Source organism: Pinus tabuliformis, chromosome 5_1, assembly GCF_031772625.1.
Source record: "Pinus tabuliformis cultivar Carrire ecotype Pingquan chromosome 5_1, CPIR1, whole genome shotgun sequence".
Taxonomy (NCBI): domain Eukaryota; kingdom Viridiplantae; phylum Streptophyta; class Pinopsida; order Pinales; family Pinaceae; genus Pinus; species Pinus tabuliformis.
Genome location: NC_142305.1, coordinates 151,366,552 through 151,390,493, shown reverse-complemented (window position 1 = coordinate 151,390,493; position 23,942 = coordinate 151,366,552).

Genomic DNA, 23,942 nt, shown 5'->3' with positions numbered 1-23,942 from the left:
ACCATTTTTCCTCCTCCAAACCTTCAAAAATCACTTTCGGCCTCCTCCTGTAGAACTTCCTGTAGATCCCCTGCAGCCTTCCTGTAGAAGTTCATGCGAGCGATTTTTCGAAGTCTGAGCACAATAGAAATCTCCAGAAGGGTACTAGGGATTCCTTAGGTCCTCTCCACACATTCCCAACCTCCTGCAAAAACCAACTCCATCTCCCTTTGCCACCAAACCTCTGCACAGTTAAATAGTTAAAACGCAAGCATAATAATTCTGCATAAAATTGCTCAAAAGTACAAAAAGATGATTTTTCCACATTTTCCTTCAAAGGTAGCTTGAATACATTCATTTTACCTTTTCAGTAGTCAATGGCATCCATTTCAGTAGTTTCATCTCTTTTCTTGCAAAAGTAGGGTTAGTGGGTAAAACTAAGGTTTGCTAGGGTTTGCGTTTCCTTTAAGTTTTCATCTTCTTTCTGCAAGTAGAATAGCCCCTTTTGAGTTAGCTTTATTCCATCACAATTAAAAGCTTCTTCTGAGAACTCATAGAAGTTATCTTAAGCTCCTAGCGAACTTGTGCCAGTTGATCAATTGATAGCCTGCAGTAAGAGCTAGTACTTGTGCATATAGCACCGTCGCTTCCAAGTTTGTTACGAACTACCGGATTGATAAAAGTAAAGAAGGGAGCCCTAGAAGTTGCAGCATTATTGTTGCAATACTGGAGCTCACCACCATCATACCCATAAGTGTCTCTATGCATAGACTAGGCACAATGTATTCCATGGGAATTACTGCTTCAACACCATATACAAGCCTAAAGGGTGTCTACCCAGTCAACATTTTGCATGTCGTTCGATAGGCCCATAGTACTACAGGTATGTGTAGGTCCCAATCACTTTGCTGAGCATTAGAAACCTTGGTTAGCGCATTCTCCAATACCTTATTAAATGCCTCCACCGTCCTGTTAGCCTGTGGGTGATAAGGTGTGCTTTTCTAGTGATACACATGAAATTCCTCCGTCATCATTTTGATCGTCTTGTTCAGAAAGTTCGTACAGCGATCACTCATCAAAACCTTCAGACACGCAAATTGCATCAGTACATACTCAAAGAGAAACTTTTCAGCGGTCATGCCTGTGTATTCCTTCACAGTCTGTGCCTCTACCCATTGAGTCAAATACTCAGTCGCGATGATAATGTACCATGCTCCTGTCTTCTTCCCTTGGGGCTGAATGGGTCCCACAAAATCTATCGTGCATTTCTCAAAAGGTTGTAACATCATCTGTGGGTTTAGAGGCATCTCATCTCTCCGCGATGGCCTACTATTCCTTTGACACACATCACACGCCTTGCAGTAAGCTTTAATTGAACCATGATGGAGGGTTGGCCACCACAACCCTACGTGTAGAATCTTCTGTCTAGTCACCCTTCCTACATAATGCCCTCATGCAACACCCCCATGAGCATCCACGAGGATACTGCTCCTTTCAAACTCCAGTACATATCATCGTAATACTTCATTAAACCCCATTTTGTACTGATGTCCGACAATGATAGAAAAGTCTATCGTGCACACCACTAACTTCTCTTTCTGTTGGGTGGTGTAGCCTTTCGGGGTAGTTCCTGTCGTTAAGAAGTGTATGATGTCTTCAAAGTGACCATCCACGATGTGCACTGCAAATAGTTCTGTGTCATGCAATCCCTCCTCCAAATTAGTGGGCTCTTCCCCCATTTCGATGCGCGACAAATGGTCTGGTCTTATGCTCAGTTGTCTAGGATTCAAAATAACTTTAAAATCATACTCCTGGAACAATAACAACCACCTACAGATTCTCCCCCCCAACATAGGCTTATTGGCGAGGTATTTCAACGTAGAATGATCTGTATACATCTTAAAATGACCACCCAATAAATAATGTCTAAACTTATGGAAATGCGTATACCATGGCTAATCCTTCGCACTTGGTGGTGGAATAGTTCTTCTCAACCTTGGATAACCTCCTTCTTGCGAACGCTATAGGATGGTCCAATTCTCCTCCGCCAGCCTGTGTCAGTACTGCTCCTAGAGCTATACATGATGCATTTACATGTACATGAAACTCCTTCTTCCAATCCAGGAATACTAAAATTAGTGCGGTGATCATTTTTCCTTTCAATACATCCAAGATTTTCTGACAATCCTTGTTCCAACAGAACGTGACATCCTTTTTCAACAACTTCTCCACAGGTGTGGTGATCTGGGCGTAGCCCTTGATAAACTTCTTGTAGTACCCAGTATGTCCCAAGGTTGCGCATAACTGTTTAACACTCCTTGGCGCCTCCAAGTTAAATATCAATGCAATCTTCATGAAATCTACCATCAGTCCCTGTCTACAAACCACATGACCCAGCAAAGTCCCAAAAGGAACACAAAACAGACATTTCTTCAGATTGAGCGCAATCTAATACCTTCAACAAGTATCTAGCATTAAGCACAAACTTGCCACATGACGTTTTACCAACCTAAACACAATCCAGTCATCGAAGTACACCTCCAGAAACTTATGAATGAATTATTTAAATGCAGAAATGACTATGCGCAAAAAAATCGTAGGTGCATTCTTCAATCCGAAAGGAATTATAGTGTACTGAAAACATACCCATTCAGTCGTGAAGGTCATCTTGCTTCTATATTCAGGCGCGATTTTGATATGATGGTACCCAGAAAACCCATCATTGAAGGAGTACGCTTCCTGGCCACCTACATTATCCAATACCTCATCAGTGAACGAAGTTGGGAAAGGATCATGCACGCAAGCGACATTTAACTTCCTGAGATCTATGCATATCTTTATTTCATCCTTCTGCTTCTTTTCCTATACTACCATTGGGCTTACCCAATAAAATTCTTCTACGGGCTCAATGATCCCTACTGTGAGCATCTTATCTAACTCTAAGCGAACCTTCTCCTTATACTTCGGATTGAGATGGTAAGGTCCTTGCTTAAGCAGCTTCGCATCGGGTTTTAACGTGATATTCATAATGCCCAGGTCTCCTACTATCCCCTTTAACTCTGTAAACTTGGTAGGGAACAAATACTGGTATTCGCAGAGCAACTTAACAACCTTATCTATCGTTGTGTCATCCCAGTAATCTCCAATCTTCACAAATTTGGGCTCTGCCTCAGTACCAATATTTACCAGTTTTGTTTTCAATGGCGTGGTTATATCAGGATTCTTGATCGGCGGTCCCTTAACCTCGCGATGACCCTCGGTTTCAAGAATATTAATCTTTCATGGGTCCTCTTCTTCTTTTTCAATATTCATGTTATAGCATTCCAGCACGTAGCTTAGCTGAGTAGTCCAATCGGGTTGAGCCAAATCCAAAGGATCGAGCGGTATTCTAAATATTACTACTTCAACTTCTTGTAGCACTTCGTCAATATAGTCAAACCTGTCTTCGAAGCTGAACATAATTATGAACCCATCACGTAGAATATCCCATTCACCTGTGCCATGGCAGAGCTCTGTCTCCAAGTATCAGTTCATTGGGATGACATCCAGGGTGTGACAGAACAAGTGCACCCATTCAGGTTGGGGCTTCGCTCCATAGGCCTTAGGCCATTTGGCCAAGTGTGCGTGCGGATCATCCTTCCCGTCATACTTGTCTGTCACTCGTACCTTCAGCTTCCCAAAGCGTGTTCTCATCATTCTCCTACACTCATGCCAATAATCAAAACTACCCTTGTGTGCACCCCACCATCTCGTGGTCATAGCATGCAGTGCCCAGTCTAAAGTCTGGAAGCGTAGCTTCTCTAATACTTCCCTCTCAAATGCATCCAGAAACACATCCACATCATTCAAGCCATCATACATGGGCAGATTTCTTACCTCTGATGACACACAGCATAGCGACCAGGTCATCATGTTACAGCTCAGCGTGGTTACTTCATGTAGCCGATTCTGCCAGCGCTCTAATTCTTTGTCCAAGTCTGAGTTGCAGGAACTCTCACAATCCCATGTAATTCATCCATCCACTGTCGGATTCACCCAATCTTGGTCTTGCACTATTATCTTATATATGCAGTCCAAATCGTCATCACTTTCGTAATCGCAGACTGGTTCCGTATAGCACGATCCTTCAACAGGATCTAGGGGTACTATTATGCGAAGTGATTTCTTTTCAAATATCATCTTTCGCTTCTTTAGGTTGATTACCCCATTCATGTCAGTAACCCAATCAATGCCAAGGAGCACAGGGTAGGGGTTGCTGTCATCCACAATTTCTATCACTTCAAAGTCAGCCAATGCGCTTGCATCTTCAATATCTACAGTTACTCCTTGCAGTCATCCCATGGGGATGATTTTCTGCTGATTTTCCATCCTTAACTGAATCGGAGACCATTGTAGCACGGGTCTCCCCATTGACTCCCAAGTCTGCTTCGGCAAAATGTTCACGTCTAACCCCAGATCTAAAATAACCAGATCCATTTCATATTCTCCTATCTGTGCAGTGAGTCTCATCTCACGCCCTATCCTTGCTTTATGCTTACCAACCTTCCATACCACGCGCAGTTCACCCGAATCATTTCCGACGCATCTATTTATAAGTACTTGTAACCCCTTCACAACCTTTCTATCACGCAGCATATTCATGCATCTCTCTAGAAAGGTCATAATCATAGAAGGGTCCATTTCCTGAATAGGCTTATCCTGACTCCCTGAGGTAGAGGCCTTAGCGAAGCTCTTTTTTGATCCCATGAACGTTTCACTTGCGTGCTCCAAATCAAATTCAACCTCCTTCCTCGGAGATTTGCGAACCCATGCGTTGTCTTCGGGTTGTTTCCCCTTATCGTCATTCATTGCAATTCCACTTCATATCACTATATTCACATTCGGATCCTCTTTGCGAGGCTCAACCTTCATCATTTGTAGGTTCTGAGTCGGCTACGGTGGTAGCACCACTTTGTCTCGTATCCTCGCTATTAATGTAGGACAGTCCTCCCTCTCATGATCAAACTGAGTACAATATTTGCACGACAGACGTGTTGGGTTAATGCATTCACAAGCATGGTGTCCTGGTCCTCCACAATTGTAACAGATCGACTGTCCCCGACCTTTGCCAGGTCCTCCTCCACCTCGGCCTCACCCGCGCCCCTGAAAGCCTGTTCGCGCCATCCTCGTGCTCTGGTCAGGGGGCCACATTTCTGCCTGAACTTTATAAGCGGGTGTTCTATCCATCATCAATTCATAACTTTGGTAGTTCCGCTCATCATGCCCTACTAACCTACAGAAGTTGTAGAACAATTGTTGCAGTGTTTGTACAAACTTCTGCAGCAAATGACAATTATTAGTCATACGTTTCCCTGCTACCTGACATATAGCGCACCACAATGCAGGCCCCATGCTCGGTCCTGCATGGGCTTCTGGCCTCAAAGGAATTGGTCCTCCTCCTACAATATAATTCACAAAGACTAGGCAATGGTCTTTGTCATGCCCCTAAACTTTACATTTTAGGCACCAGATCTCTTCGCGTGGCTTCGGTCAAATTGTTTTGTCCTCCTTCAAATTTTTCATTTCGAGGCAAAGATTTTGCAACTGCACATGGATCTGATGAACCCCCAGATTCAGATCTTGCATCGATGTTTCATGCAGTCTTATTGCAATGTCCAAGGTCTCTGCCTGAGTCGTAATCTTCTATTGTGATAGTGCATCCCTTAGGTGAGGCAGGAGCGAATCCACGGACCACTTGCGGTGTTTTCCATCTGTTAAGTTCATATTATCTTCGCGTATTTTACACTTCAATCTCTGATCCAATTCCCAATGTGTCTCACCTGGTTTCATCATGATTTCCTTAAACCCCACAATCGACTGCGTGACGAAAAGAGAAATAGGGGTATAACCAATTTCCCTTTTCATTTCAATATTCAATCCTGAGGCCTGTGGGTTATGGCCCAGAAAGCCTATCAGAAGCGTTCATTGAGGCTTTAAGCCTTTAACCCGTGGACTTACACTTTATTGGAGTCATTACACTATCAGAAGCTTTAAATTATTCGTTCAAGCCTTAAAACCATGGGCAACACATATTATGGAAATACAAGGGAAAACCATGAAAAACCCACTCCGAACCCTTTGTTCGGACTTCAAAAAAAATTCACCCAGATATATATATTTGTTGGGTCCGCTCTTCACTCCATTCTGCAGCGCCACTCTAACCTCCGATCTCCAATTAACGATCGCTCTAATCTCCAATCGTCGACTTATCACTATCAGCGTATCAATGTTCCACCACATCGGTGCCATCGCACTATCCCTTGACTGCTCCGATATGCGATTGGCGATTAGTCGGCGATCAGAGATCAAAGTGATCGCTAATCGGAGATCGAAGGTCAAAGTGGCGCTACAGAATGGAGCGAAGAGCGGACCCGATGGATATATAGATCCGGGTGAATTGTTTTTGAAGTCTGAACAAAGGGTTCGGAGTGGGTTTTTCATGGTTTTCCGGTGTATTTCAATAATATGTGTTGCCCGGGGTTTTAAGGCTTGAACAAATAATTTAAAGCTTTTGATAGTGTAATGGCTCTAATAAAGTGTAAGTCCATGAATTAAAGGCTTAACGACTCAATGAACGCTTCCAATAGGATTTGTGGGCCATAACCCACAAGCCTCAGGATCGAATATTGAAATGGAAACGGAAATTGGTTATACCCCTATTCTCTTTTCATCAAGTGGTATCAAAGCAGAAGAAGATTCTGCGTACAAAAGAAGGGAAAGTTTTCTTGCGAGAACGAAGAAGAGTACAAGCAGAAGGAGAAGAGGTACAATTGTTTAAAGCTGGAGATTTTGTGGTCTTACTGTTGTGCAGATAGTGGCAACAGAATGTGAGAAGATTTGCAGCAACCTAGAGCAAGGTTTGCTCAATTGGTTCTAGAGGAGAGAACCAGAAGGATGTTAAAAGACCGAGTGAGGAGGGTTTGGTGAGGTATCGTGTAGCAGAGGAAGACTGTTACTGCAGAGGTTGGTTGTAGCTCATAGAAGATCATGAAGGCAGTTCCACTGAGATGTGGGTAGAATTGCTAAGGACAAGGAGGAGCATATGACCAGGAGGTCATAAATTTTTGTGCCTCGGGAGTCTGATGTAGGAGCATCTAACCCCCCTTAATTAAAGAAGGACTCCAAAGCGGAGAAGGAGGAGACGTGGACCATCGATCTGAACAGGGGACAAATATGTTTAAAACGAGCTAAAATGATGGAATGGATAAGTCTTGAGAAGACTTGATTTAAATGTAATCTGCCATGTATGTGAATTAGTTGAGAGATTTGAGGAAGGGATGTGATCAGATCCTTCACAGTGATCCGGTCCAATGTTTCTTATATATATGTTGATGAACCTGTGTGTTCGAGATATATCATAAGATAGATAGAAAGTGTAAAACCGAGAGTATTCAAATGTAGTCGAGGGAGAAATTGTTCTAAGGTGCGATGCCTTAGACCTGTAATCATATTGTGTATAATATAAAGTGTGGTTCAGTGTTGATTGTGCACCTGTATGTATTTCATAGATATATGCGTTAATGGCTTGAAATCTTGTGTTTATAAGTATGTTGATCGACCATCGATCATTGTAGGATCGATGGCGATCCAAAGATATTTGAGTTAACTGCTGTATGGAGTGATGGCATGCTTAAACAGAGTGTTTCCAGATTATGGCAGATCCTATATTAAAGTGCAGATTCCATCAAAATGGTAAGATCAAGCCAAGGAATAATAGAAAAGAGATGAATTATCGGCAAAACAAGGCTATTGGATCTTATAGATCAACGGCCAGGATTTTATTGCATCAGCGGAACCCTTTTGGGTGTTATCGGACCCTGACCATTAAGAAAAGCGATTGTGATAATGTGATGGATCATGGACCATCGGATCAAGAGTCCAGATCGACGGTCTAGATGTAATCGCTAATCACATATCAGAGCAGTCAAGGGACAGTGCGATAGCATTGATGTGGTGGAACGCCGATACACCGATAGCGATAAGTCAGTGATCGAAGGCTTCCCTTATTAGAGGTCAGGCAATCAGAGCAGCAGAAAGAGTTGGAGCGAAGAGCAGACCCGACGGATATATAGATCCAAGTGAATTGTTTTTGAAGTCTGAACAAAGGGTCCAGAGCAGGTTTTCATGGTTTTCCCGTGTATTTATGTAATATGTGTTACCCGGGGTTTTAAGGCTTGAACGAATAATTTAAAGCTTCCAATAGTGTAATGGCTCTGATAAAGTGTAAGTCCACGGTTTAAAGGCTTAAAGCCTCAATGAACGCTTCTGATCGAATATTGTAAAGAAAAGGGTTTTTGGCCTTACCCCAAAATATCTTTTCATCAAGCCTTTAAAACCCTAGGCCATTTAACTATTGGGATTTTTCTTTATAACTAGGACTGCACCACTTTAACGCAAATACACAGGAAAACAAAGGAAACCTCACTCCGAACCCTTTATTTTGACTTCAAAAATAATTCACCCAGATCTATATATCCATCGGGTCTACTCTTCACTCCGACTCTTTCCGCTGCTTCGATCACCCGACCTCCGATCAGCAAAGCCTCCGATCGCCGACTTATCGCTATCGGTGTATTGGCGTTCCACCACATTGACACTATCGCACTTTCCCTTGACTGCTCCAATATGCAATTAACGATTAGATCTGGACTGTCGATCTAGACTCCCAATCGGACAGTCCATGATCCATCACATTATCGCAATCTCCCTTCTCAATGGTCAGGGTCTGATAACACCCAAAAGGGTTCCGCCGATGTGATAAAATCTTGGATGTTGATCTATAAGATCCAATGGCCCTGGTTTTCCGATACTTTATCTCTTCGCTATTCTTCCTTGGCTTGATCTCATTGTTTTGATGGAATCTGTGCTTTAATACAGGTTCTGCCACAATCTGGAAACACTCCGTTTAAGCACGCCATCATCCCATACAACAGCTAACTCAAATATCTTTGGATCGCCATCATCCCATACAACAGCTAACTCAAATATCTTTGGATCGCCATCGATCCTACAATGATCGATGGTCGATCAACATCCTTCTAAAGATAGGACTTCAATCCATTAACGCATATATCTATGAAATACATATAGGTGCACAATCAACACTAAACCACACTTTATATTATACACAATATGATTACAGGTCTAAGGCATCGCAACCTTAGAACAATTTCTCCCTCGACTACATTTGAATACTCTCGGTTTTACACTTTCTATCTATCTTACGATATATCTCGAACACACAAGTTCATCAACATATATATAAGGAACATTGGATCGGATCACTGTGATGGATCCAATCACATCCCTTCCTCAAATCTCTCAACTAATTCACATACATGGCAGATTACATTTAAATCAAGTCTTCTCGAGACTTATCCATTCCATCATTTTAGCTCGTTTTAAACAGATTTGTCCCCTGTTCAGCTCAATGGTCCACGTCTCCTCCTTCTCTGCTTTGGATTCCTCCTTTAATTAAGGGGGGTTAGATGCTCTTACATCATTGCGTCTCGGATTTAGGCCTACTAAACTATTTATTCAACGTGGTCTGGATCTCTGACAACCCAGCGTTTGGGTTATCATTAGAGTACTTGATGTACCAAGTTAGTGCACGATCTTGTAAAGCACTAACTAACGTTGCCTTCTTCATGTGATCGTCTGTGACACCCTGAGCTTCCCATACAACTTTTACGATGAACCAGAATTGGTCCAGGTCCTCATTTCCCAAGCCCTTAAACAAAGGAAGCTTCACTGAATTCGCCATGTTGAACTGTGGTGGAGGTGGTGGTGGTGTGGGCGAAGTCGCAGGGGGCGATGGTGGTGAAGGTGGAGGTGGTGTGGGTGGAGGTGGTAGTCGCGAGAACCCTCATTTTATCAACTAAACTGCACTTTGTGGAGAAGCCTACGCTACTCCCTCTTCGTCACTCAAAGGAGGTGAAATCAATGGGCTATATTTGGGACCCTTTCTTTCTTCGTTCCTGTAAGTCTTTCCACTTCACGTAGCTCCAAAAATCAAGGTAGCTGCATAACCCATTTTTTGCACAATAACATATTAATCCAAGTGTTTAAAGACTTCAAGTACTTACCTCGAAGAAATTTGAAAAAGCGCCACTCCGCCTCGCTGTAACTGACTGAGGTATCGACTGTGAATTCTATCACAAACCCCCCTATGATACGATCGAGCCAATGTTCGACAACACGGGTTGTTACACAGCAATTTGTCACCGTCCCTGTTACCCCTCTCCTGCACGCTGGAGGACTCATTCCGGGACCTGTGAGAAGTGACATGACCTGAAACCACTTGCATCATATTCCTCTAATTATGAGCTTCATATGCCCTGAAGACATCTCCTACAGAATACCCATAAAAAGACCTCTTTTGCATTGGCGCGGTTCCATAATGTACTGCTCGCGCCAATGGGGGAAATCCTCTAAAGAGGGCATGCCAGTTGGCACTCTGTCTCATAGTCGCACTCGCGCCAACCCAGTTGGGTAAAGTTTTTAACAAACAAACTTCTGAAGGTTCTCCCTAACCCATTCTATCAACTGAATCTATGTTGAGCTAGGATGGTTTTGCTTCGAATCTCCATAGAAGGGAAGTGGTTTGCCACCTTTCATGGAAGCTTCTTAGTGATAAAGCCAATCCCATGAATATTGTGGTTGATCCTATCTCCTTCCCCTCTATCTATAAAAGCTTATTCTTTTGCCTTGAGCAAGCTAGTTCCAGCAGAGTGCTAGTGATAGTGAGAATTCTAGGAATTCAAGAGATTGAAGTTGCAAGAGCCTTCTTTGCACCCACAAGGCCAAATCTAAGTGAGGATATTCTTGTCACCAAGGAGAGAGAGGCTTGTTTCCCATCCCAACAAGCTTTGTAAGACTTGTGTAGCTGATCACCCAGCCAAAGGAGGATTTGATGTCAGAACTATGGTTGTATTCTTCTTTGTTGTTTATCAATAATAAATGACTATCATTATGGTTCCACTCCCATTGTCCTTTGTAAGTATTGATGTTGAGTTATATCTTTTCTGACTGATATATAATTGCATCTATTGGATTTTATGCTTGTATTTGTGTTGTTCTTTGCATGTGCAGGTGTCCAATCACAGAGATCGTGGGGATCGTGACCGGCCGAGGCAAAGGAACGAGGGCGACGTCTCTTCTACGAATATTAGTGTTGGAATCCAAGTGGGTTCTCGTCATCCACTTTTATTTGCAATTAGGAACTTGCGTTATAGCATTGTTTGATTGTTGCTAGACCCGATCTGGGCTAGTAGGGATCATCTCTATCTGCAGAGAGGATTTACCTCCACAACACGGGCGATCTTATCCTCAGAGGCTTCTATTCTCTATACTAACTTCTGGGTCCAGACAATAGGACCGTCAAGCCTCCACCTTCCTTGGTTATCCGCTAGCTTCACGATCCACTCGTATAACTCAACTAGAAAGGAACAAAAAAATCTCGTGGATTTTTGTATACAGGTACCTATCTGTTGTGGGGAAAAGTATCCGACTCGGAATGACCCTATCCCTACTCTAAGGGTGATAGTTCCTTAGCAACAACTGAAAGTAAAGCTTTGATATTTTTCCTTTATGAAAGTACAGAGAAGGAAGAAAAGATTGACCAATCGATGTCTTTCGCTTTTGTCGATTCTGTCTTCTCTCTTTGCCTCTTGTTCCCAGCTCCTTGCTCCCTTTGCCGGCCCAGCTACACAAAGATCCTGCAAAAACAAGAGAGGGAAACTACAAGAAACATGTACTCATAACTGATGCATGGATTAGAATGAATCAAATATACAGATAAAAACAATACATCATTGCAATACAAGTATATAGGAGAACATCATAGCTTTATTGATAGAAGAAAAAGGTTCTGAGAAGGTTACAACCATAAATGGCTCCAATCCAGCAGCACCTCCCCAGCAGCAAGAAATCTCCTCTTCTCCTCTATAAAAGCAATCACCCAATAGCTCTAACTGTAAACCAACAGCACTTCCTTGCTTTGCACAAAATTCCAGCCTCCCTAGACCTCATGAGAGAGCTCTATATATAGGAGATTTGGAGAAAGGATGAGTCAGCTTGAGGCTGGCTTCAAGCTGACTAGTGTCCTCTCCCACTTCAGTTATACTTCAGTTCTTGAGTCCACTTGGAGATCCTTGCTTCCACTTGGAGTTTAAGAACCTCTTACTCATCACTGGGCGAATTCCCTGATCCAAGTGTCATTTTGGAAGCTTCCTGGGCATTGACACCTTGAGAAATGAGCCTGCCACTTGTCCAAACACGTTCAGCGCAGGTAGCTAGTGTTGGAGTTGACATTCAGCGCAGGTAGCCAGTGTAGCAGTTGAAATTCAGTGCAGGTAGCCAGTGTAGCAGTTGACATTCAGTGCAGGTAGCCAGTGTAGCAGTTGACATGATCCAGAATTGCCTTGTTTTTGAGCGTTTTCAGGTGGAGAACTGATTTGAAGTGCTGTGGTTTGCTGACCTTGTTCCTCTAGGGGTAAGAACAACATGTTTAGGGACTTTGGATCCCTTTGATTATGGACATTTCATGCTTCATGCTGTAAGGCACAAAAATGTCTATAACAGTTGCCCCCTAAAGTATGAGGTCGTTTATCGGGTGAAATGCTTTATCCAGAGGATCCGAAGTTCATTCAAGTGCTGAGAGGTGCCCTGTAATACGATACAATACAATACATTATTTTTCATTCTGTTTTCATGATCTAGCTGAGGCGGGCATTCCCATGCTCAGCTTTATAAATACATTTTGGTACATAGAATAGACGATCGTCTGATGGTAGACTGATAATTCTCTGCTGAAATTATCATCCTTTGAATAGGATGATCATCTGCTGCAATGATGTACATGACAAATGTTTTTATATTTCCTGAATATATTTCGCAGCCCGGATGGATGAAACTAGATCCGGGGTCTTCAAACTCGCTCGATCTTCACTCTAAGTACAAGTCGATCCATGTGAGAATTGCACTGAAGTCGAACATGGAAAGACATCGCTTGATTACCGGTCAATGATGAAAACCGTTAACAAGCGCGAGAGGAATCACCGATAATGATAATGACCCTCAAGGTACTGCAGTACAATTCACGTGGCGTGAATAAAGGACTTGGCGTCGAACGCCACGCAAAATCTTCTGGTCGAAGGTCATTGATGTATACCTGTCGCCGGAAGTGAGAAACTTGCCATTGAGGCATGCAAGCTTCAAAGTACTGATGGGGTTGTTCCTAGATCAACTTCTTGGATAATGAGCTGAAGTCGACAAGAAGCGATCCGTCAAAGGAGGGCCTTAATGAATCCCACATCAATGACATGGAACGGAGCTAATGATTTTAGTGGAGGTGAAAACAAACTGTGACATATGATTCAAGGTGGCGATCATGAATGGATGAAGGATAATGTATGGCAGTGGATGGGACACGGTTGACACTTTCAGAATGACCTCTCTTGAACATATAACGACACTGATGCGATGGATCGGTAGCATTACCCCAAAATGTGGATGGTTTGGCGAAGACCATGGCGATGAGACCGGTGAATGAAACAACCCAACCCGATGTGGTACGAAGGAAAAGTGTCATGTTCAAGAGCGACTTGCTACCATTAAGCTTTGATGTTCTCCCAATTTTTCCCCAGTCATTTCTGACCAGTACCTCTTTATTTTTGTCAAGCTTGAGGAGGATAACATATGCTTGTTCTATAACCTGCCCTTCGGGCAAGCCCATCGCTATGTTTTAACGAGCCTAGCGATAGGGAAACTCGTTCTCGTCTAAAGACAAGTTTGTCGCTATTTAATCATTTTAACGAGTCTAACGACAAGGAAAACTCGGTCCTTTTCATTTTTAGAGAGTCTGAAAAGGTACAGAAAGTTAACTCCAAAATTCCTTTTTCGTCATCTAATCCCTTAAGTCCGAAAAAGTATAAAACAATACAGAAGGGATGAGTGTTCAGTACTTTTAACGAGCCGAACAAGACAAGCGCTCGATATTTTTGTGCAATAATCCCTCAGGTCCAAAAAAGATTAAAATCTAGAGGAGGGATAGCTCTTCCGGTCGTTTAACGAGCTGGAAGGCCAAAACTCGGCAAACTTTTCATATTTTACGAGTCAGATGAAAAGAGCTCAAAGAAGACTCGTCTTTTGAGGAACGAGTGATAAACAGGGATAGCAGCATATTCCAGGTACAGGTTGGAATTCTCCAATCACGGCAGTGTCACAAGGATGGCTAGGTGAAATCACTCTTCGCAGCTGTTTCTCAAAAGAGGTAAACACACAAATGGAGGTGAATGATCGGCCAAATGAAAAGTGGAGGTGACGGTGCACAAACACGACCAAGGCTTTTATGGCTGATGGATTTACGATCTCAAAAGGTTATTTACTGGGATAGGTTCTTTTTTTAGATAAAAATGAGCTTAAACTCTGGAGGGAACATTGCTCACTGCTTTTATTTATTTTTTAACGAGCATGAAGACCGCGTTAAAACTGCTCGGATCTTGCGTTTATTTTTTAACGAGCATGAACTATGTGCTAAAACTGCTCGATGATAAGTTTGCATGCCCCCAGCATAATAATGAAAATCGAGGTGCATGCCCCCCAAGCTTCATTGCATTCAACTCGGTGGTTGGAATGAAGGTTTACCTTTGAGATTTGGAAAGGGGATTTGTTTCATTTTTTAACGAGGTTGACATGAGATAGGAACTATCCTCGAAGCCCACTGTATTTACAGTATTTCTATTAGGGCGATGATCCATGCTGACAAAATGTTTAGGAATCTTCCGAATCCATTAGATATAGAAGATTTCATATTGTAGGTTTCCACTGTGGCCACCTCCGCCAGATTACTTGCAGGCGGTAGGGAAAAAGTACCCATTAAGGCAGGGTCTTTTAGGAGACCTAATCCAATATTTTGAAGCGAATGATCGCTTCCATGTGTCATTGGAATGCTTCCCGTAACTTGTGAACTGTCGGGGAGGAAAGTTTGTTGGTCGACGACTGTAATCCCTCCTTGAAAGGGAAATGCAATCTTCCTGAAGTAGGTCGACACGACTGCGGCCATGGCATATATCCAGGGCCTTCCTAGTAGGATGTTGTAATCGAGGTTTCCATCAATTACTTCAACATCGACTTCTACTGTTTTGCCCCCCAGTTCAACTTGCAAGTTACCTAAAATCCCGTAGGGAGTGTATGATCGTCCATCAAATGCTTTTAAGGTCGTTGACGATTTCGACAAGGGTGGTGAGCCTAAATTTTTCCAGCAACTCATTGACATAAGACATGTAGATGCCCCCTCATCAATAATTGTTCGATGAACAGTTTTGTTGAGGGCTTTCACTTGAATAAGGAAAGCTAGTTGAGCTGGTAACTTAGGGTCATATCCTTTATGATCAAAGGCCACAAGATTGGAATCCATTGGGCCAATCCCACCTATTGCTGATAATAAAGTTTGCTCTTGGGAGGGGCAATTTTGCGGTACCTCAAGTGTCGACATAGCGGACAGCGATTGGGCCAGGTCCTCTATTATATTATAATTCTGTGCTATTTTGGCACGAGGATTAAATGTCGATTTGTGTACTACTCCCTTTGGCAACTTTACCATTGGTTCAGGAATGATGGGTGGCACAACTTTGTCAAAGCTGTCGTCGAACTACTAGGTTGTTCATTAGCCTTGTTATTTGACAGCCGTGGATTCCCGTAATCTTTATTCCTTGTCAAAGCATTATTCTGCTGCTTTGAGGTAGACAACATAAGCACTTGGGATCGGGAAGCATTTTGATTAGCAACCAGATTTTGACCAGGATTAGGAAACGGATCAGTCAACACAGCTGAGGTTTTCGGACTCTTAAAGAATCTTTTAAGCTCAGCTTTGCATGGACAATCTGTTGTCCAATGATCCTCATCGCATATATGACACCCCGAAGGGGGTTTCCCTTTTCTCCCTTTCTTTTTCTTCTTGTCTCCTGGTTGCTTCAGTTGTTTGCCCTTGTCGTCCAACACGGCACTTACTTCCGAGGCAAGAAGTTCTTCATTTGCATTTTGATTCGAAGTCTTACGGGTTTTCTTAGACGAATCCCATGTTGACTTTGCATTTGCAGTGCCAATCACACCATCGCCGGCATGAGAGTCACTATTTGATCCAGGAGGGGGAGGAATTGAAAATTCCGGTCTAGGGGCGTCAGGTATCTTGTCATAGAGCGTGCCAGATTGAGTATATACTAAGTCTAAATACTGGGCACGAGCAATAACTTGCTCCTCTGTTACGACGCCTCCCTTGGCCACATCTTCTGTTATAGCAGGAAGAAGCGACTTTATAAACCACTCAGCTAAAAGCTGATCTGGAACATAAGTCTTTACCATTCTGCGACGACGACGCCACTCATGTATATGATCTGATATATGTGTGGCCGTTGTCTGCTTGAAATTGGTTAAGATCTCGGTTCCAGTTTCGTACCTTATAGGTAACTGAAAGTGTGTTAAGAAAGTCGTGGCTAGGGAACTAAAATTGTCGAAAGAGGCTCTAGGTAATTCAATATACCATTTAGCCGCCGGACCAGTCAATGTCCTCTGGAAAAGGCGAAGCCTTATCGAATCATCATTCAAGGTATTCGACGAACACCACAGATGGAAAGTCATCACATGATTCGACGGGTCTTCGCCAGGATTTCCATTGAATTTAGGAATGTCCGAAGGAAGTTTGTGAGGAATCGCTGGCCACCAATGGGCATAGGCGATTGGATCATTCGTCAATCGATGTAAATCTGGTAATTCTAGAGTCGCCACGAATGGCAACTGCTGATTTAGGTTTGGCGAGGCGTACCCAGGATACGATGGAATCGCCTGAGCAGTAGGCCTTTGCATACCAGCATAATGCAACTGATGTTGATAGGACTGATATGGCTGGTGGGCTTGGCCACTGTAAAGTGGTTGATTTAACCCGTTCTGAATATAGGGTTGCCCACTATTTGCAAAGATCTGTCGCTCAGATCCCTGGTACACCTGTTGAAACTGAGGTTGTTGGTATTGCATCATCCATGGCTGCGAAGCCATGTTTTGCTGTGCGATACTAACCGACAGACCAAGATGCGGGGTTATGGTTCCCGTTTGTATCTGTGTCGTCCCGGCAGTTGGCGATTGTGGTTGTGTTGCAGGGTCAAGGGGCTGTTGCATTACAACTTGGGGCTGACATACAACAGGCATCGATTGAACTTGCGACACGGTTACAATTGCTGGCGTCGTCGGGATGCTAGACATAGGTACACATTGTTGCATGGAATATACAACTCTCGGTTGTTGGGGCAACATAGGCACCCAACCACTTGTCGTAACTTCAGTCAAACCTGAATGCGGTTGAAAACTGCCGTATGGGTATCCTCCCGGAGGGGGAAGTGAAAGAGCATATTGCCCCCCATACGGTAACAATCCGGAGCTCAAGGGTATAGATTGCCTTTGATGACTGGATGGTCCAAACTGATTTCCAAAGGGATCAATTTGTCTAGTTTCAACATAAGAATTACCGGGTATTATACCGGAAGAACAAACTGGAACAGACCAAGTTGTCATAATAGTCCCTGGGTGGACTCCTTCTAGCTGTTGAGAGCTAGTCGGGACAGCTGGTATGCCGGCAAACATCGTCGGAGTGACAGCAGGAGCTTCTGCTGTCACTGTGTCATTTGGCATAGTCCTAGATGTCGACGGTTGCTCAGACATTTAAGTCTATCCAATAAACTGCCTAACGATTCTACAGGAACTTCCACTGGCGATGGACAAACTTCTGATGCAGAAGGAAAAAGAGTGATGCCTACTCCAAAATGAGTTGGAGTATTTGCTTGCTGGTCCTCTACGATTTCCTCTATTGCAATCAGACCAGGAGGAAGAGGAAGACCGTCAGGTCCGTAAAAGATTTCTGGTGCCGAAGAAGGGGTTGCTTCGACAGCGACAGTTGTTTGAGCAACAAGACTCTGTGGACCGGTTTCAGATGGAACTGGTTCAGTTATGCAAGTACTTGTTCTCAGACTAGGATCAATACAACTGTCCCTCTGTCGCTGTTGAACTTCTTCAATAGAGGCAGGGATTCCAGAAATATTAGGAGTGACCAGAATCTCAGATGTAGTTGGAACTGTTGTTCTAACTTTAATGGGAGATTTTGACCCGGTCAAGCGAGTTTGCTTCGTCCGTACTACTCTCGATTCCGGAGACAAAGACGGTTGACTCGCGAGTCTCCTCGAACGACGGAGTTCTAATTGACTTTCCTCCACGGTTGCGGATTACTCGATCAACTAAAATACAAAAAGGGGAATTATGTTTCCGCATTGAATGAATTTTATTAGACGCTTTTAGACACAACTTTGCTTTTTCATGTTTTAAGAGTCGAGAAAAAGCTAAAGATGACTCTAGTCGCCTTCGATGTATTAACGAGCCCGAAGTGACAAATGCTCGGTTGGACTTTTTTCAGTTATAGAGTTTGAAAAAGGCCAAAAGAAACTGCTCTGGAGATCTAGGCAGAGGGTGTGCCAAACCTTTCGCGAAACCACAGAATACGTTTTACGGTACGGGTGGTCGATCTTCGTGAATGTTGTGTTCACTGCATCGCGATCAGTAGGGCGGCCGACACGGCTTCCTAAGGATAAAGGATAAATGCCTATAGGGGTCTCCCAATATACGCGACGGTACGCGGGAGCACAAGTCCGTATTAGTGCTATCGTCCCTCAGGAGGAATCACCCACCTTCGTAGAGATCGACAGTCACTACGTTTAACGACGCCGGAACACGTCTCTACCTAGACCTCTATTGTGAGCGTTATGTTACAAAGCGTTTTTAGATTCATTCAATATATTTTAAGTTGATCTTGTTTAGCAGTTTGTCTTTCAGGATCACCACGAGATGTATTGGTACAAATTCCTAAATGCAGCTAAAATGATAAGCAAGCTTTTCAATCTTTTTAGCTTTGAAAATCCTAACTACTGAGGGAAAAGAAAGACATCATCTTTTCACACAGATCACAAAGCACAAACTAATGCACTTTCTCCTAGATCAATCACGCAAACTTATCAAAAAATGCAAATGCAAGATGCAGGTATTTCTTTTCTTTTTTCCTTAATGTTGATGTAAGACAAAAAGGAAACTGTTGTATAATTTCGAATTCAATTTGAAGCGTAAACAAACAAGTTTTGTCTAAAATCAAAAGACGCCTTACAGGTACTTGTTTCGACACTAAAAATGTATGAATTCAAACCATAGTATGAAAAACAAACAAACTCAATCAGCTATGAACAGCAATAAAACTAACTCTCAAGACCACTACGACACTTTTACAGTTCTGGATCTAAGAGGTCACAGCTATACTGGTTCGCTTTTCACAATGGGAAACTGTAAATGAATCAAGAAATACTGAAAGAACAATCACAGTTTCATCACACAACTGAGGTGGAATAATGTCAAGGACAGTTGGTTTACAGCAAGTACAAAGACAAGCAATCAGCAGCAAAACAACAGTGAAAACAGGGCCCAGACTCAGTAGGAAACCTCAGCAAGACACTGGCTAACTGGTTCAGCGCAGGCTCTGGTCTGTCAAACTGACTTTCAGCGCAGTTCCCGAAGGGAGTACCTGCACTGAAATGTAGACTGCCTTTGGACAGCCTGCACTGAGACACGAGAGTTGCGTTTACAAGGGTTTCCGGGTCATAAAAAGCTCAAAAATTCACTGTTTTTGCTGAAATAAAAAGCTATAGGTCAAGTACAAGCTAAGGGATGATCAAGAGGATGAAAAGCTATCACAAAGAGCACAAGAGTCCTTGTGGATCAGCTCTTCAAATCATAAACTTGCTCAGAAACTGAACCAGAGCAGCTGCCCTCTACTTTGCAATTGAAGGATTCAATTGCAATTCGATTTGGTGCTCTCCTTGTTTATGAGATGAATAGCTAGAAACACAACTAACCAACAAGATACTAGCTCCCCAGCGGAGTCGCCAGTTTGTTGTGGGGAAAAGTATCCGACTCGGAATGACCCTATCCCTACTCTAAGGGTGATAGTTCCTTAGCAACAACTGAAAGTAAAGCTTTGATATTTTTCCTTTATGAAAGTACAGAGAAGGAAGAAAAGATTGACCAACCGATGTCTTTCGCTTTTGTCGATTCTGTCTTCTCTCTTTGCCTCTTGTTCCCAGCTCCTTGCTCCCTTTGTCGGCCCAGCTACACAAAGATCCTGCAAAAACAAGAGAGGGAAACTACAAGAAACATGTACTCATAACTGATGCATGGATTAGAATGAATCAAATATACAGATAAAAACAATACATCATTGCAATACAAGTATATAGGAGAACATCAAATCTTTATTGATAGAAGAAAAAGGTTCTGAGAAGGTTACAACCATAAATGGCTCCAATCCAGCAGCACCTCCCCAGCAGCAAGAAATCTCCTCTTCTCCTCTATAAAAGCAATCACCCAATAGCTCTAACTGTAAACCAACAGCACTTCCTTGCTTTGCACAAAATTCCAGCCTCCATAGACCTCATGAGAGAGCTCTATATATAGGAGATTTGGAGAAAGGATGAGTCAGCTTGAGGCTGGCTTCAAGCTGACTAGTGTCCTCTCCCACTTCAGTTATACTTCAGTTCTTGAGTCCACTTGGAGATCCTTGCTTCCACTTGGAGTTTAAGAACCTCTTACTCATCACTGGGCGAATTCCCTGATCCAAGTGTCATTTTGGAAGCTTCCTGGGCATTGACACCTTAAGAAATGAGCCTGCCACTTGTCCAAACACGTTCAGCGCAGGTAGCTAGTGTTGGAGTTGACATTCAGCGCAGGTAGCCAGTGTAGCAGTTGAAATTCAGTGCAGGTAGCCAGTGTAGCAGTTGACATTCAGTGCAGGTAGCCAGTGTAGCAGTTGACATGATCCAGAATTGCCTTGTTTTTGAGCGTTTTCAGGTGGAGAATTGATTTGAAGTTCTGTGGTTTGCTGACCTTGTTCCTCTAGGGGTAAGAACAACATGTTTAGGGACTTTGGATCCCTTTGATTATGGACATTTCATGCTTCATGCTGTAAGGCACAAAAATGTCTATAACACTATCTAGCCACTATTCCTTTATCAGTCGTGGATTTTTGTTCTCTTGCATCGTGAATTCGTGGATCTTCCTACCAAACCAGTCTTCAACCTCTTTCTTAGTTGGATTCCAGTGATACAACATCACACATCTCTCATGTAGATTCCATCCCGACAAGAGAACCATTTGTTGGCTTTATGGGGCCCAACCCAGGTTCAACATTAGTTAGCCAAACAAATCCCTACACTACTGGCCCTTTCGGCATCAGCCCGCGAAGTGCGGACCAAAGTATCACCCGAAGGAGTATGGGGGGATGCTGGAACCAAGTTTCCTCACCCTGAGATGGTCGTGATGTCGGTTTATACCCTCTTCCCCTACCGTCATGCAAGACACTAAGCCTTAGGTCTCTGTCAGTTTTCCCTTTATTCCGCCCTTTAGTACCTCTGCGAAGGTGTACAATTGACCTTCACGTAGCCCTAACCCATGGTTCAAGTACTTTCGCGCAGCGATGACAATGTATTGTATAGGTTCCCAAGTTATCCCAAGTGTTTTACTTATCTTACTAATCAATCACAGTTAGCGCCACGTAAACTAATATCCTTACTTGTGTTTAATTAACCAATACAATCACATATATTCACGCATAAAATAAGAATTGTAAATTAAACTCAAAACGCAATATAATGAGATGCATTAACAGGAACTAAATACACAGTAATTGCAGAATACTTCTCTTTATTGATATCTTCCAGTTTAATATAGACTTTATCCGCCTTGCGCACACAGCTACAGGGGTCTGCGCACACAGCTACGAACTTCCACCCTAGGCCTCTGCACACTCAGTTGCAGAGCCTCTACCTATGCTAAGACCTGAGAACACTTAGGCTACTTTCTTCCTTCCTTCACTTAACGCTTCGCTTTTTCTAACTACTTAGAGCTTACTTACTTAGCTCCTTTTTATACAATCCCATGGTCTGCGAACCATGGGTGGGTCTTTACAACCAACTTTACACTTTACAAAATAAAGGCGGGCAACCCTTTATGAATATTGACATGTTCGCCCTCCGCGACCACAAATTGCGGAGACTTTACAAATTTATTACAAACTTAACCAAAAACATGGGCTTTTAGCACCAAAACTTCTCTTTGGGGAACCCATTCCCAACATTGATGTTGCAATAACTCCCTGCATCTCGCACCGTTACACAACTCTCTTTGTTATCTTGCACTGGTGCAACACTCTCGTGCCTCTCGCACTGTTGCAGCCTACTAGCCTCGCGTTGTCTAGGGACTCCTGCATGGTAGCACTCTCTGCCACTTCATCCGCATCTGTCCCTACCGACTTCCACCAGTCTTGCTACTCCTCTTCGGGGCTCCTGTAGCAAGGTATAATCCAAGAGGTTGGGAACCTCAAGGATCCTGCCCCTCATCGCCTGTAGTCCTCTTGACTACAGCTCGATGTCTCTCCACTTCTTCTCAAGTGGAACTGTAGAAACTTTTGAATAATTTAACACATATTCAATGGAGATTATCCTGATCATGTACTATTGCGGAAAACATACACAATACATAAGCTCCTCTACGTTGATCAACAATATAGCAGCATCAATAACAATAAAACATCAAGAGCATTCACACATTAACACAGTATGTATCACGGGGAAAGCATCGCGCTAAAAACCCCAACTATCTGTATATTAATGATTGAGTCATGTAGCATTACAAAGCATAATACTTCTCACAAGTATCTCCACCTGTTACACACAATACAACTAATGAATACATCAATTAACTCAGTTGCATGTCAGTGCATGTTCAATTCAACAGGGACAAGTGGTAGAGAATCAGATTGCTATCAGTTGTGACTATAGTTGTGCATCAGATCTTGCACAATCAAAGGATTGAGTATGCCAATGAGTTTTCTCACGTATTTGGCCCACATTTTAGCCTTTGCTCACGTCCACAAAGAGTGAGTGACTATTTTGCAGGTGAAAATCGAGTTTGGGAAGCCATTCTCATCAGTTCTTGAGCAGGTATTGAGCAGTGGAGGCAGGCAAGCAGTGGAAGAGATTTGGAGATCAGATTTGAGCTGTATTGTGTGTAACAGGTGGAGATACTTGTGAGAAGTATTATGCTTTGTATTGTTACATGATTCAATCAATATAATATATAGATAGTGTGGGGTTTTTAGCGAGATGCTTTCCCCGGGATACATACTGTGTTTATCAGTTTGATTGATGCTTCTATGTGCGCCTGTGAATGTTTCTGCTTCTGTAAATTGATGATCAACGTAGAGGAGATTATGTATTATACATGTTCCGCTTATAATTGTATGATCAGGATAATCTCTGTGAATATGTGTCATATTATTCAAAATTTCTAAATGGTATCGGAGCAGCTTGATTTGTAGAAGAGATTTTTACAGGATATCAAGCGAGGATTGATCACCAGATCTACTATTCAGGAAGTGTTTACATTCTATTTCTCTAGGCAGATCTTGTAATCGGGCCAAGTAGCCTCTGGATTCATCCTTCCTTTGGAAGGTGAAATATCCGGTAAAAGCCCATACAGTCAATCTCTGTACGAGAAATATTTTGTTCTCACGAATTCTAGATCGGAAGCAGTTGAGTTGGTTGCTGGTGGAATTCGAATTTGCAGCAGTGTTTTCTTGGTGACAACGCAGCAATGTCTTTCAACGGATTGCGATTGGAGTATGCTCTTGAGGGCAGCTCAAACTATATTGCATGGAAGGACAGGATGGAGGCAGTATTGGATGATAACGGGCTGAAGGAGTTCATAGATACGGATATCCCAAAGCCTACTGATGCTACTCAAGCTGATGCTTGGCAAAAGAAGATCGCAAAATGTCGAAGGAT